The sequence below is a fragment of the Sciurus vulgaris genome (genome assembly GCF_902686455.1).
Source record: "Sciurus vulgaris genome assembly, chromosome: 9".
NCBI classification, from domain to species: domain Eukaryota; kingdom Metazoa; phylum Chordata; class Mammalia; order Rodentia; family Sciuridae; genus Sciurus; species Sciurus vulgaris.
This window is the reverse complement of record NC_136469.1, coordinates 6,863,552-6,878,557: the sequence shown is the minus strand read 5'-3', so window position 1 is coordinate 6,878,557 and position 15,006 is coordinate 6,863,552. Positions and strand designations below refer to the sequence as shown.

General features: G+C 39.2%; 1 long non-coding RNA gene across 1 annotated transcript in view; it reads left to right on the top strand.

Moving 5' to 3' along the window:
• The window catches only part of LOC306669521, a 45,606-nt gene that overhangs the window by 26,259 nt on the left and 4,341 nt on the right, over positions 1 to 15,006 (top strand). Inside the window, exon 2 of the long non-coding RNA XR_013766144.1 lies at positions 2,939 to 3,002. This is a non-coding gene — a long non-coding RNA (uncharacterized lncRNA). The remainder of the gene's footprint in view (positions 1 to 2,938; positions 3,003 to 15,006) is intronic.

Genomic DNA, 15,006 nt, shown 5'->3' with positions numbered 1-15,006 from the left:
TCTGCGTCTTCAGGTGGACTTCTCCTCTCTGTGGGTACCTCTGTAGAAATGTCTTTCTTCTTATAAGGATACCAGTCATATTGTGTGAACACTCATCTCATCATTAACTTGATTACATCTGCAAAAATTCTATCTACAAATCAACTCACATTCACAGGTACTAGGGTTAATATTTCAACATATTTTTTGATGAGACAAAAACCCATAACATATGATGCATTTATCCTTTTAGAGAAAAGATGCAAAATTGTGCTGCACTTAAATTTTACAGTGAGAATGAATTTACACGGAAATGTATTAAAGGATTGGGAATTACTTTGCATTGAACAAAATAGTCAAGGTGCAAGATCATTCTTAGATTTTTGACATTTTCCCCTAAATGATCAAAAGCATTTGATTCAATGATTTTACCACTCCTATTCTTCTTACAAGGTCTAAATAGTAAATGGGCCAGTGAAAATCAATCTTTTATCTCTGAGAACCTATTACCGTTGGAACAGTCAGAAGTAGCCTGCTTCTGATTGGACTGGAAAGAGTCTGGCCAACTTACAGGGTACTGAGTCCATCCAGAGTACAAGGTGCTCCATGCACATCAGAGATCTAGGAAATGCTTTGAATCCAGGGCATCTTCACCTCTGCCCTTGTGCACAAGTGCAGTAACTGTCACTAAACATGATAACTGAGCCACAACTCGAAAAATGAATTATTGTGACCTCTGCCATCAACTACTTCTGGTTCAAGGGAAAGAACATTCAAGTGAGAGTGGTTGCTGGGTGTTTCCTTCTAAGAGTCTGTGCAAGTGAACAGGCTCACTTCCATTCCTGAATGCCTAATGGAAAATGCAACTGATCCCATTGGAAACTGTGGTAGGCAAGTGTCGGTTGATGCCAGTGTCTGGAAAGTATATGGAAAAGTAAAACATTCCAGGTTTGTCACAGCAAGTGTGTTCAGGAACCAGAAACTGCTATCAGAAAGTATTTTAGAGGGTTCCTAAGAATGTTTCTGAAAGAACATTTGGTCTATTGTATCAGGTGCATTGTTAATGGGTTGATATCTTTCACCAACATGATATAGTATGACATCCCAAGGAAATGTTAGATTATAGAAATAATAGGAATAATAACTGAAATTTGGGAATACAGATAATTTTGGGGGTCCAACTCAATCAGTAAAGCCTTCGTCATTTGATCTTTGGTCTAAGATCAAGGACAATGTTTATAAGGAAGAGACTGGCAAGAGCAGCATAGTTTTCTGGGTTTAAAAAGACCTGGTTTAATAGTAATAGGATTAATATTGAGTTCTAAAACAATTAAAAGTCATGTTCCAGCTTTAGGAAATAAGGCATTAGTAGTGAGACCAAGTTTGTTAGTCAAGTCATAGATTGGGATCCAACATTTAAAATTAATCACAATTTTAAGGGAAGCCTATGACCACGGTTGTAAGAAAAAAACTAGTTTGTGGCCCCAGTATTTTAGGGGAAGAGAATTAGCGCCCACATTAACTGTAGGCCAAACTCTGAACTTATTATTCTCTTCTAAGATTCAAGGTTTCCGGTAATTGATCCTGCTATGATTTTACCTACTGCTGCCTTCAACCATTGTTCAAAGCATACCCAAAGTATTCCCCCTACATAAATAACTTGTTATCAGAATAATGTGTTCTTTATTAGCTCCAAACTTCCACACAGTTCTTCACTTTGTTTCCCCCACTGGAATACTGCCGTGGTCATTTCCTATCTTCTGGTTTTAGTGGTCACCATATGGAACTATGCCTGTCCATTTAACTCTTTCATGCGTGGGTTCTATTTTGCAGCTTAATTACAAATCCCCAGAGGGAATTCATTGCCCGCCATTTTTTATGTTCTGTAGTCCGAGCGTTCTATCATTAGAGATTGATAAGAATTAATATAGAAAATTTACAAAGAAAAAAACTCCAAATTAAACAGATGTTAGAAAAATAAATAAAAGCTCCTGACAAAGATCACTCTTTTCCTCTTTCATTAATTATGATGCACATAGACCCTGTTGTGAGTTCAATTGTATCTGTCCAAAACATATATTCAAGACCTAGCCCCAGTACCTATGACGGCTACCCAGTTTGGAATTAGGGCCTTTGTAGGTATGAGTGTAAGATGAGGTCATATTGGATCAGGGTTAGCCTTGTAAAAGACATTTGAACCCAGAATCTCTCAGAGTAGATGGTGTCCAACACAGGGACAGACACTGGTTGATGCATCTACAAACCAGAGAATGCCCCAGACTCCAGAAGAGACTAAGAAGGATCCTTCCATAGGGGCTTCAGAGGGAGCATAGCCCTGCCCAACCTTGATTTTGAACTTCTATCCATATCTGCAGATCAATAGATTCCTATTGTTCAAGACACCAAACGCATATGGTACTTTGATACAGCAGTCCTAGGAAACTAATGCAGACACACACAATCCCATTAGTGAAGGGTTTCAAACATCAGGGATTAGTGAGAAGGAGAAAGCCCTCTGTTGTCCCATACAGTGTAAAGCTAACTGCCATGGATAATGCAAGGCAAAATTTCAGCCATCATCCATATATACATATGGATGTGTGTAGGCACCATATGTATATGTACCTAAGTATGTACATATACATGGATATGAAATGTGAGCGGGTTTCTTAAACATTAGAGGACAAACTAATCACTAATTGTTTTTATGAATGCATATTTCTCAGCCAGACCCTATGATTTACTTCACAGCTTGGGGCAACAGGATAGATAACCACATGTTTCCAACTATCCCAGAAAGTTTCTGCTACTGGTAGGAGATCCACAAACCACTAGAGATGAAGAACTCGTACATAGGCACACACAGGGCCACTTAATTTACAAATACAATTGAAATTTATTGCATATACTATGAAGGTGGAAACAGTATAATTAATCAAGTATGACATTTATTTTCTAGGGATTTGTACACAATGGAAAGTCGATGAGGAGAAATGGGAAACCCAAGCTTAAACTTCAGAGAGGTAAAAATTCCAAATCTTTTTTGTTGGCTGGGAAAGTTCATGTTCTAGTATAACTGTTGTTGTTCTGACTGATTACTGCTCTTGGTGGCAGTGGGAATGCTAGCCATAAAATAGCAGGAACAAGCACTCTCCTCCCCTCACACCAGAACTGGGGGGAAAAAATCATGGCAAAATTTAAGAAATGGAAGGAAAACATGCAAATCAATTTGCTTCTTTTTCTGGCAAATATTATCAATAAGAAACATAACCGTCTTCATTTGTTTGTTCTTGTAGCATTTAGTAAAGTACTAGTGATGTCAAAGTGATAAACTAACTCAGTCAGAAATGCCATAGAAAACAAACTGTTTAAATTTGCTTTAATTTCAGTCCATTCAGAAAACGCATGACTCTCTCTCTCCCAACCTCATTTTATTTTTGTAAAAGCCTTGTTACATTTCCCAATTGAATTCCAGTGAGCCGGCCAATGTCTTCCTGATATGTAGTGTATGTTTTGGAATTTGAAGCATGAAGTCAGCAGTGGCTTGCTGTGGGGTTAGGGAAAATAAGTTATTTCAGATTAAGACTCTAATTAGATAAAAATCACTAAAAAAATAAGGAATTTGGTAATGTCAGCTAAACTCACAAAAGCTCATATTCATCTTCAAGTCAAAGGTTGTGTGTATAATGGCAAGCTAAGATGAAAAATTGAGTCAATTATTTAGATAATTCAAGTCTAAAATTGCTGCTATTTAGGAAGAGAATATTTAGTGAATGGGCTCATGATTTATGTAAATAAACTATCAACATTGACCAATTAACAACCTTTTCTATTGCACTGGAAATAAAAGGCACTTTCTTAATGATTTTCATGGGACTGTGCTATGAGAAATCTTCCATATTAAATAAAAACCATAAAAGATTTCATAAATCAAGCAAAATAAAGCTAAGTAACTTAGCACATGCTTGGTTTGGTTCCTATTCAGATAAAAACAAATAAGACCCAATATAGATAGAATTATGTTGAATACCTGCATCTTCTGTACTTTTTTGTTTTTAGTTTTGAAAAGTCTTCTTATCATGCTATATATTTGTTACAGTGAATTGTAAAGCTATTGTTCTTTCCTACTAGTTTTTAAAAGCAACCTTAAAATAATAAAACTGAGGTAAAGCAGCTATTACTATATTTTACTCACTTTTTTCAATGTCGGCTTCTTTCTTCCCACTGATCACTTCCTTTCAAATTCGGGTTGGAGTTGATAAATACTTATTATGTGTGACACATCTACTGAAATGTACTGAAATGTCAATCTTAATATCTAGGCATTTGCATTTTATTTATTAGCTTTAACCACCAAAGTGTTCAATATGACACTAACATTATGTTTAAGACCTGCTCTTGCATTATCTTCATGATTTTATTACTTTAATTATCTTCATACTTATCCTGTGAAATAAATTTTTCAAATTTCCAGATTAGACTGTTAGAGTTTAGAGAGTTTATGTAATTCTGTCATAAACATCTAGAGATGCCAGAGATAGAAAACAGATTCTAGTATGCGTAGCCATGTTGTTTCTCCTTGTTTTTTCTAACTGTTGAGGAAAACCATTTTAATGTTCAGCTGAATAGGTCCTATCAAATTGTCACACAGTATGTGTGTGTATGTGTGTGGAGTGTATGTGTGTGTGTGTGTGGTGTGTGTGTGATGTGTGTGTGGGGGGGGTGGTGTGTGTGGTGTGTATGTGTGCTGTGTGTAGTGTGTATGTGTGGTGTGTTTTTGTGTGTGTGGTGTGTGTGTGTGGCATGTGGTATGTGTATCTGTGTGTGTGGGGTGTGTGTGTGTGGTGTGTTTGTGTGTGGGGGTGGTGTGTGTGTGTATCTGTGTGTGTGTGTGTGTGTGTGTGTGTGGCATGTGGTGTGTGATGTGTGTATGTGGGGTGTGTTTGTGTGTGTGGTGTGTGTGCGCGTGTGTGTGTGCGTGCGTGTGTACGCATGCGTAGCAGAAGACCCTCGCCAAGCCCTGTTGGGCCTCGGCTGCCACTTCATCTAATTCTTCATCTAATTCTTGGTTCACATTTCAGAGCTGCTGTTCACAACCAGCTTGGGTGAGGATGACCTTGGGCAGCTTAGTGAAATGCCAGAATTTGGCAAAAGAAGTCCACGTAAAACTGCTGATGGAAGACAATTTGAGTCTTTCAGCACTTCCTAGGCCCTAAGGTCATACCGCTTTCCAACACTTAAGGACTCGCCTCCCTTGCTGCCCCTCCAACTCCTCCTTTCCAGCCCACCTGGCTCCACCACAAGACCTTTTCATCTATTTGTTTTCTCAGCCAAGTAGATGAGTGTTCCTCAGCACGTGGGCCTTGTTCTCCTTGCCTGAGACGCTGTCCCTGGGTCCTGGCCTCCCTTTCTGCCTTCACCCTAGGTCTCCGTCTCCTCCTTCCTGCCCTTTGGCCACGCCTCCAGCTGCTCACGGCACTTCCCGCTCCTCGCCTCCCCGGTGCTACCCCCTCTTCTCCTCCCCACTCCCTCTCCTCCTCTGGCTCTACCTCTGCCTCTTCTTCCGTCACCACTTCCCTTCACATCTTCTTCTCAGTATATTCCAACTTTCTGCAAGTTATGGCAGCTAAAAGGAGCAGTTTTGCGACTCTTCCCCAGGGGTCATCTGACAGGGTGGACATCGGTAGAGGTAGATTCATAATCTTGTGTCTTGCGCTTTATCCTATCCTACTGTTAACATGGAAGCTTCCCTTCTTGTTATATCCGCTCCTTCACGTTGACTGTCTCATTTGGGCTGCCTGTTAGTCCGAACAGAGGAGTGTTCACTGAGTTTGTTACATTTTTGTAATTCTGCCATTAGGAATTTACTTCTTAGAAAGAGTGGGAAATAAATGCATTATTTATACATTCTATAAAATTTCAATTTTATAAAATGTTAATAGCAGATACTGCAAAGGTTCTCTGCCAAGTGTGTGAGTCCAGAGTCACAGAAGACCCTCAATGAGGCAGGCAGGGAAGATGTCTTCCCCTCAGACAGGCAGGAAGGGTAAACCGCAGATTAGGATCCATGGCAAACCAGACTCGGAGCTCAGCGGAGCAGCACAGGACAAGTGGCGTCTCACCCCTGCCCACCACATTGCACCACAGCGTAGAGACCCCGGGCACTCCCACCTGATAGATACATCCCATCTACACCCGTCTTGGAGTTAGAACCTGGTAGAATATTTGCTCCAGAAGGAGCAATGACACAGCGCAGATTGCCAGATTGTTCTGGCCATGTCTTACATGCTGAGGATGTTGCATCCAGTCTATTTTATGTAAGAGTTGGGAGGAAGAAAATTGTCTGTGCTGTCCGAGGTCATCAGGGGCCCGTTCTGCAGATATGGTCAGTGCACTGCCTGCATACAGTTGTCCTTGATTGAGTACATGATGACTCAGCTGTCCTTGCCATCTCCTTCCCTTCTGGCCTTATGTGGCCACCACTGACCCTTCTTCCCGTGGCCACAGGAGTACTGAGTTTATGTCCACCTGCCCAGGGAGAAGGGGGCTGTTCCTCCACCAATGACTGATAGGACTGGAGTATAAATACCAAACTCTTACTTCTGTAGCAGGCTGGACGGCAGGCTGCTCTCTGGTCACTCAAGCATTCAAAAAGATGGCCCTTTAGATGCTCATGTGGAAAGTACATGGTATTTGTCAAGGAAATGATAGCATCAGAAATCTGATTTTTCCTAGGTTCCCCAGGTAGCTTTCTTTTGACTTTTCTGTCTTCTTGCCTTCCTCCCTCCTCCCTCCCTCCCTTCCTTTTTGCTTTCATTCAGTTTCTGGACTGAAATGCCTTTTCTAGAACGGCCATTCTCTGAAGTCCTCTTTGTGTGGGTGTGCATGTGTATGTAATCAAGAAAGGACAGAGTGACCCTTGAATTTTCAGTTGCAGATCTGCCCATCCTTAGTCCTAATTGTTTACACAGAAATGTGTTCACACCCATGTAATGCATGTGTGCTCCATTGGACTCACTAGCTGTGGAAACAACACAGAGGAGGAAAAATCACCTTTTAGCAACTATCACAGCATTCTTTGAGAGCTTTCTTCATGTTTGTGCTGCCTGAAATCTGGTGTGATCTTAATGACTATAAAAGAGTTTTGATCATTCAAAGAATAAAAACATATGCATTAAATAAGCATAAAGGAAAAATTTGAAAAGCAAATGCATAATGAAAAGCATCATGCTGCTCTGTTACCGCCTTAATAAGCACACACACACAGGCATATGCGCTTAAGCAGGGCACTGGTTTCGCAGATTTAACGGCTTCCCGATGGAGAACAGATGGAAACAAATGTCATTTTGGTATAAGTTTATATATTTTCAAATTTTATTTGCCTGGTTTTTTAAGTCTTTCACTTATTTCTTATTCTTTGCCTTAATGATTGCCTGTTTAAAAAAAAATGGATTAAGCAAATGCTACTTTATAACTACCATGAAGTCTGAAATGTGATTTTCTTCCAAAAGTTAATTGCTAAATTTGCTTTTCAAAGAAAATGGATCAAAGCAGAATTCATCATTTACCTCCACACCAAGCTCTTCTTTCTAACTTTCCTCGTTCTGTTAAAATTGTTTTTGTTTGGTAAATCATTCGAGCTCAAGCTTTTCAGGGGAATATCTTCTGAACATCAGATGCTGACATTGTCAATGTGGCACCTCTGAACTCCACGTCGTCTCCGCCTCACTTACTAAAGTCCTGCTCCTTAGGTAGTGCTCCATTCAGCTATCACTCCCGTTAACTAGATTCCGCACAGTTGGATTCATTCTAAAGCATCCAGTCCCACAAGCACGTGCTGAGTGACTGAAATGTCCTGGACTTCCCAATGCCAGAGCCCAGGTGTGATGCGGAACCAGGACTCCAGAGTCTGTCCAGGGAAATGGAAACAACGGGGAGATGATGTCGCGGGGAGGGAAGGGACAGTTTCGCAGCAAAAATGACATCTGAGGAGTTTAAGGTCACAGGGACATTCTCCAAACAGATGAGGTGAACGTACTGGGGAGAACATTCAAGACCCAGAGACATAAAACCCAAGGTATGACGGCCAGTTCTTGAAGGAAGGTAACTTTACAGTCATTTTATAGATGAATGGGTTTGTGGTGTCCCTTGGTGACCTTTATAGTAAAGACAGATTGTACACTTGAACTTGCTGATGGAGGAGATCTTTAGATGTTGTCAGCACAAAGGTAAAACTGGTACCTGTGAGGTGATGGGTGTGTCACCCAATGGGTTGTGAGACTCACAGGCACACCAAATCATCCTAACACCTGCCCCAGATGTATTCGGTTTTGTCAGCTGTGTCTCCAGAAAACTGGAAAAATTTAAAAAATATTAATATTCACTTGAAAATAAATAAATGAATAATGCCTTTCCTGCACCCACGTAATGAATCCAGAAATGCACGGTTGTTAGGGTTCAGTCTGCTCACTGACATTTCATTTCTGTGCCTGTTTTTTCGAATGATAGCAAGGGGCCTACTGTAGCCCTTCATCCTGCCCTTAATTGGTAAGAAATAGACAACACTGATGGATTTTTGTTCATATCTGATTACTCATAAATAGGCCACAGGCCACTTGCCACTTGCCACGCAGGCTAAGACACATGTGGGCAATGTGAGCATTTAGCTTTCATAGATTCACAATAGAAGCATGGGAGAAGGTAGAAGGCGATTCAGGCAGGGGCCAGCTTTCAACCCAATCACATGGAACAGCCCATGTGCCACCGGTACCACGCATGAGCGTGTGGAGCCCAGAATTTTGTGTAAATGAAATCATGTAGTATCTATTCTTTTGTGTCTCTTCTTTCACTCAGAATAGTGATATTAACATTTATCTTTGTTGTGTGTTTCAATAATCAATTCCTTTTCTTTATTGGACCATATTGCATTGAGGCTACAACATGATTATTCATAGATATTTGGCTATTTCCAGTTTCGGGCATAAGGTTACTCTGAGCATTTGCATACAAATCTTTGTATGATGATTGCATGTTGATTTTACCTCTTTAGTTTCATATCTATCAATCTGGGTGGAAACAGTTCCAATACTTTTACGTGCTTTTTATTCTTGGTATCATCATGAATAGAAACTTCTCAGTTATGATTCCTTCACTGCAAGTGAGACCAAACTTTATTATAACATCAATTCATGACCTCATTTTAAGGAGTAGGAAGAATTCTTTCTTTTTCTCTGAATTATTAATCAAAATGTGGAAAACAGCCTAGCAAGATCTCTAAGCAAATATTTCTACAAATGTTATTTTTCAATCTCTCTCTCTCTTCGGAAAGATTGTTCAGCATTTGAAGAAATTTATAAATCACAGTCATTAGTTATATCTGTCGTTTCCATCTGCTTTCCTATTAATATATATAATTACATGGTAATGTCAAACTACCTTATCATCTTTCATGACATATGGTATCCTAGACATTTGAGCTTTCCTTCCTTTCACCTATCACAATTATAGGCGTGTCCTTTAGGTGACTTTAAAAGTGTATCTATTGCCAAAATGTCTTTTCAGTCCACAGATGTGAGAACTGTTCTCTTTGCTACTGAATTCCTCATTGCCCAACACAAAGAAGCATATACGGAGGCTCAGTGTGCAATTAGTGAACAGCTCAGTGAAAGGATCAGAACTATCCGAGTGTTTGTTAAAAGTGGTTTTATGTAACCATTTCACATGCAATAGCAAGTTTCTTTGGTTAAATCCATGACCTCCCAATAAAGGTACGCTTTCGATTGCTATTTCATTTTAAATATTGTGTTTCATTAATTCGATGTTGCAGGATTTCTTTACCTTTTAGAATCCAACATACCATAAACTTATCTCCTGTATTCTTTGTACTAAACCTTCCTCCAGAGAGCAAGTAGAATATTTTGGCATCCATGGAAAACACAGGGTAGGCACCATGAGAAGGGAAATTACCAGCAGGGAAATGAGAGCAAATATGCTGGTAAAGTGCCACATGACAAATAGTCCCAGGCCCCCTGCTGACCTCTGCTATCCTTCCCATACATCACGATATGTCTTTATAAAGGCAGCACAACCCAGCTGTCTCACAATACGCGGGGAATGACGAATTGCATTGAATTGTCCTGCACAAGCTGCAGAACTGGAAAAGGATTTGCTATCCTTGCTTGTGTTTGGAACAGGTGGGAAGGGAGGGTACTAGTTTGGAAAGAAAGATTGCTGTTATCCTCTAGGCTGCAGGTAAGAAGGATAAGCAAACAATTTATAACTCATTTTGAGGAAACACACAGTAGACCATTTATCTTTGTTATAAAGATCATGAATTCAGCAGGAGCTCTTTGTTCCAGTAGTTTATTTTTTTCCTGTTTTTCATCTGAATAATGTTATGTTTTCTGACTTAAAATTTTACCTACATACAATAAGAATAGAGTTCAATCGCATCTATAATGGAACATTGAGAATATCTCATTTCATATATCATGAAAAAATTTTTGAATGTTTAGTGCTGTTCTTGCCCAAATTAACCCTGTCTCTACATAAATGAGAAGCAATGGGAGCGGTTACATTTATGACTGATTTATTGGCACTTTACATTAGGCTATGTGTTTAATGTTTTCTTTATGTCATGGACACTGTATGCAAAGTTTGAAGTCTTTGATGTTCCTGTGCAATTTAAAGTGAAATCAATTCCTATTGTGCCTAATTTTGAAAACAAAGTCAAAAGCAAGTGTTCATTTATTTTTATGAAAAGTCACTTTAGTGCTTCTGTCAAATGAGTATTGCATGTAATAACTAAAACCTTGCCAATTATGAGAGGCACAAACAGTTACTTTCAACTAGAGATGACTTTAAAAATTACCACTGGCTCATCTTAGTCTGTGAAATTGCTTCTTCCCAGAATTCAAAAGATTATTTTGTAAAAAATATATTTATCTTCATATTAATTATTTTTTAAAACTTTGACATAAAGCAAAAGTAAAGTTGTAAAGAATGATTAAAAATAGTAACTTACATTTATAGGTAGGACAGCTATGTGTTTATTCAATGACTTCTAGAAAACAGAAGAAGAAACTTGAAAGAGTAGTTTTAGGCCGAAGAGAATATATTGCTGTATGCCCTGGGAGCATTTGGTTTTACAAGACTGTTAGACAGCAGTCATATGTTATTAGGAGATACTGCTAAAATGCTTTATTGAAAATCTACAGCAAACAAACAAACAAACAACAACAACAAAAAAAACCCCAACCAACTTCTTGGATCAGTCTGTGCTTATATGTAGGGATCAAAAATAACTGTATCTTCAATGAAGATACAAAAGATATGTTATTTTCAAAGTAAGCTAGGTAAAATCGTGCATTTCATTCATTTCATACCTTCTGAATTAATATATGAAAAGATTTCATTATTTAGTCCTTTCATATATTGCTTCAATTGATTTTTCACATAAGGTCTGTGTACTTTGGAAATAGAGCGATTCATATTCTGCAAAGGTGAAACCGTTATAGAAAGGTTAATTGGCATTTAAAACTAAAAAGTCCAGATAACTGTGCAATCTCTGCTTCAATAGTCACGTGCCCAATCGTGAATTTCCTGGTCCTCACACTTAAAAAAGTGAAGGGAGCCGGCAAAATCATACTTTCATACTTTTACTTTTCTAGGACATGCTTTTCTAGGACACTTAAGCATATAATCAGTACAAAACTTAACAAGATGTTTTGTATTCTTCTTCTTTTGCTCAGCCTTCAAAATCTGAGGCCAGTTTTACACATGCATCTCATTTCAGGCCAGTGACATTTCATGTGCCCAGTAGCTACGTGTGGCTGGTAGCTGCATCGAAAAGCACACAGCTTGCGTGTGTTTGATTCTGACCCTTAAAAGCGTTTCCCTCCGCTCAGAGGATTCCTCTTCTCCTTACCGCTCATCCCTGCAGGGACCTTTGCTCTTTCCTGGCTCTTCCTTTCCACCCACAGCTTCGGTTCATACACGGTCATCCTCACTCAAGGCCCTTCATTATCATTCCCAGTGGTGACCCTCTGCCCACTGCCCTTCCACGTCATATCCTGATTTCCAAATGACCTCCCTTATTTGTTTATTTGATCACATCGCTCCCTGGTTGATGAGTTTGCTGCTCCCATTATTTCCAGCGTGGTGAGGAGCCATGTCTTACCTGTTTTGGGATGTTCTATCGGTAGTTCTGACAAGCATGTAGGACTGATGTCAGCCATCCCTTATCTCCAGGGTCCTAGACTGGCTAAGTGCCCTTGTTCTCACCCGCCTGCATACCTTGTACCTTGCGTTGGTGTTGTGGTAGCCAGGACTGGCCTCAGTAGGGTTTGATACACAGCGGCATGTATTTGTTAACAAATAAATTATATTTTAAAAAATGTAATAATATATTTTACTTACCAAAATTACTTTAGTAAGTTTCTGATCAAAGAGCTGCTAAAGGTATCCATACCAGTTTCTGAATTGTCCATTGATTTTCTCCAATAAAAATAAGAAATGATAGTATGATTTTTTTTTCCCTGCAAGGAATATAATGATATTAGACTAAGAAAATCTGAATGCTCTGAATCTGAACTTCTCAGTCCACATGGCTAATAATACCAGATCATGGACTAAGTTACAAGGCACAGAGGTCTGTTTGGGCTGATAGTTCTTGTTCCAGGACGGGTGGCTGCATCTGGTTATGACCTCTTTTGCCAGGAGTCTTGGAGCAGATCATCACCTGGCAGGAGAGGTGCCCGGGGGAGACCTTTCCACAGATTATCTCTAGAGAAAACCTGCTCACCCATTAATCCACTGGTACATTCACTGGTTCATTCATTCCTCAACTCCACAGAGTCCCACCTGGTGGGACTCTTAACATCTCATCACAGGGACTGAATTTCATCATGAGTTTCAGAAGGAACAAACCATATTCACATCACAGCACTGAACTTGATTGACTTCATATTTTGTGTTCCTTTTAAAGTATGACAATTCAACATAAAACACAGAAAGTGAGATTGTTAGAAAAAAGTCAGGGAACTATAATTTTTTAGTAAATTACTATTTTTGTAGTGTAAAATTCTTTTTGCTGTTCTAGGGATTAAATTTGGGGTCTTATGCATACTAGGAAGGTGCCCTTCCAAAGCTACATTCCCAGCCCTTTCAAGTTTTTTTTTTATGATGTGGTTATCAATTTGCATTTGAAAACAGCAATATTTATAAGTCTTATATACATTTTATGTGATAAAAGGATTGCTGACTAGTTTTTTCTGAAAAGCATATATAAATAGCATGCCAATTAGATTATTCTTTGGTAAAAATAAAATATTTTATCATCTAATAGAAAAATATGCTTAAAACACACTATTAGTTTTTCAGCTATGATCAAAGTTAAAATAAATAAATGTATCTCTGCAGGCATTAAACTGTATCTTCAAACTGCATACAAAACGAGCCCAACCTTAGGGATTTTTTTTTTTTTTCAATGAAGACTCCAGTAATAGGATAAAAATGGAAATGGATTTTATATATATTTCCCAAGGCTTTTATTTGATAAGCCTTTATAAAGAATTTAGGAAGATGAAATAAAATGGCAAGATCAAAGCACACGCACATGCAGAAATGAATTTCCTGCTATAAAACATGCATATTGGAATGGTGCTGCTAATGAACAGCTTGATTCCTGAGAGTCTTTACATGGTGCCTACAGAAAAAAAATTAAACATTTGAATTGATGAATACAGTCAACTAATACAAGCCTTCCATTTAAACCAGGCAAAGTGCTCATGTTAGCTCTTCCCTTGAAAACCCCTTTAAGGTTTTGCCTTTCGCTTGGAATTTACTGGACGTGTTATGTGGACACCAGTGTGTGTCAGAAATTGCGCAGGGGGTTGGTGTGCTCTGGTCACCCCGCCACTCCGGCCCTTGATCACACTCTCACAACACTGGCTCTTCAGTTCCTCAAATACACCACGCATTGTCCCAGGGGCTTTGCTTGTGTTGTCCTAGGATTTGTTAGAATTCTTCCTTACTGCCTAGCCATTTCTTACTCTGAGCCCTCAGCTTAACTATTGCTGCTGGAGAAAATCCTCCTTTTAGCTTCCAAACTAAGGTGGATCTCCTTCCACCATTTCTGCTTTAATAACCTTTGTTTCCTTTCACATCTTTTCATGGTTTGTAACGATTTGATTTTCTTACCTTAATATTTAGCATCAGTTCAATGGCTTTTATTTTGTGAGTGCATGCTGTACATCTTAAAGGGATTCAGCGGGGCATTTCTGAGGGGACTACAGAGTGCCTTGATCATTTCTTTGTCTGATTCTTACTTGCTTTTTCTTGCTGTTCTCCTTCCCTAAATTATGTGCCTGTGCGAAAAAAACCGAAAGGTCTGTTCATCAATCATTTCATTTTGTGTCTGTCACAAAGTGAGTGCCCAATAAATAATTTTTGTCTGATGAAAAATTGAATAATTTGCAATGTTGAGTTAATTTGACGTTCATTGCATGGACTGTTTACCTCTTAATATTAGCTGTTATGGTTTGGAGTAAGTGGTGTCCTCCAAAATCTCATGTCTGAGACAATGTGAGAATGTTCAGAGGTGAAATGATTAGTTCTTGAGCTATGACCTAATCAGTGGTTTGATCCACTTGAATGGATTAACTGGGCAGTAACTGTAGGCAGGTGGGGTGTGATTAGAGGAGGTAAGTCACTGGGTTTTTTTTTCTTTTGTCTCTGGTGAGCAGAGAACTCTCTCTCTCTCTCTCTCTCTCTCTCTCTCTCTCTCTCTCTCTCTCTCTCTCTCTCTCTCTCTCTCTCTCTCTCTCCCCTTCCTTGGTGCCATGTCCTTGAGCTGCTGTCCTCTGCCATGCCCTTCTGCCATGATGTTCTGCTTCACCTCAGACCCAGAGTAATAGAGTCAACTGACCATGAACTGAGAACTTTGGCTTTAGCAAAGAGGCAAGCTTTTGGCACAAACTAATCATTTATCATACTTGAGATTTGATGATCTTGATACAAATCCAGATT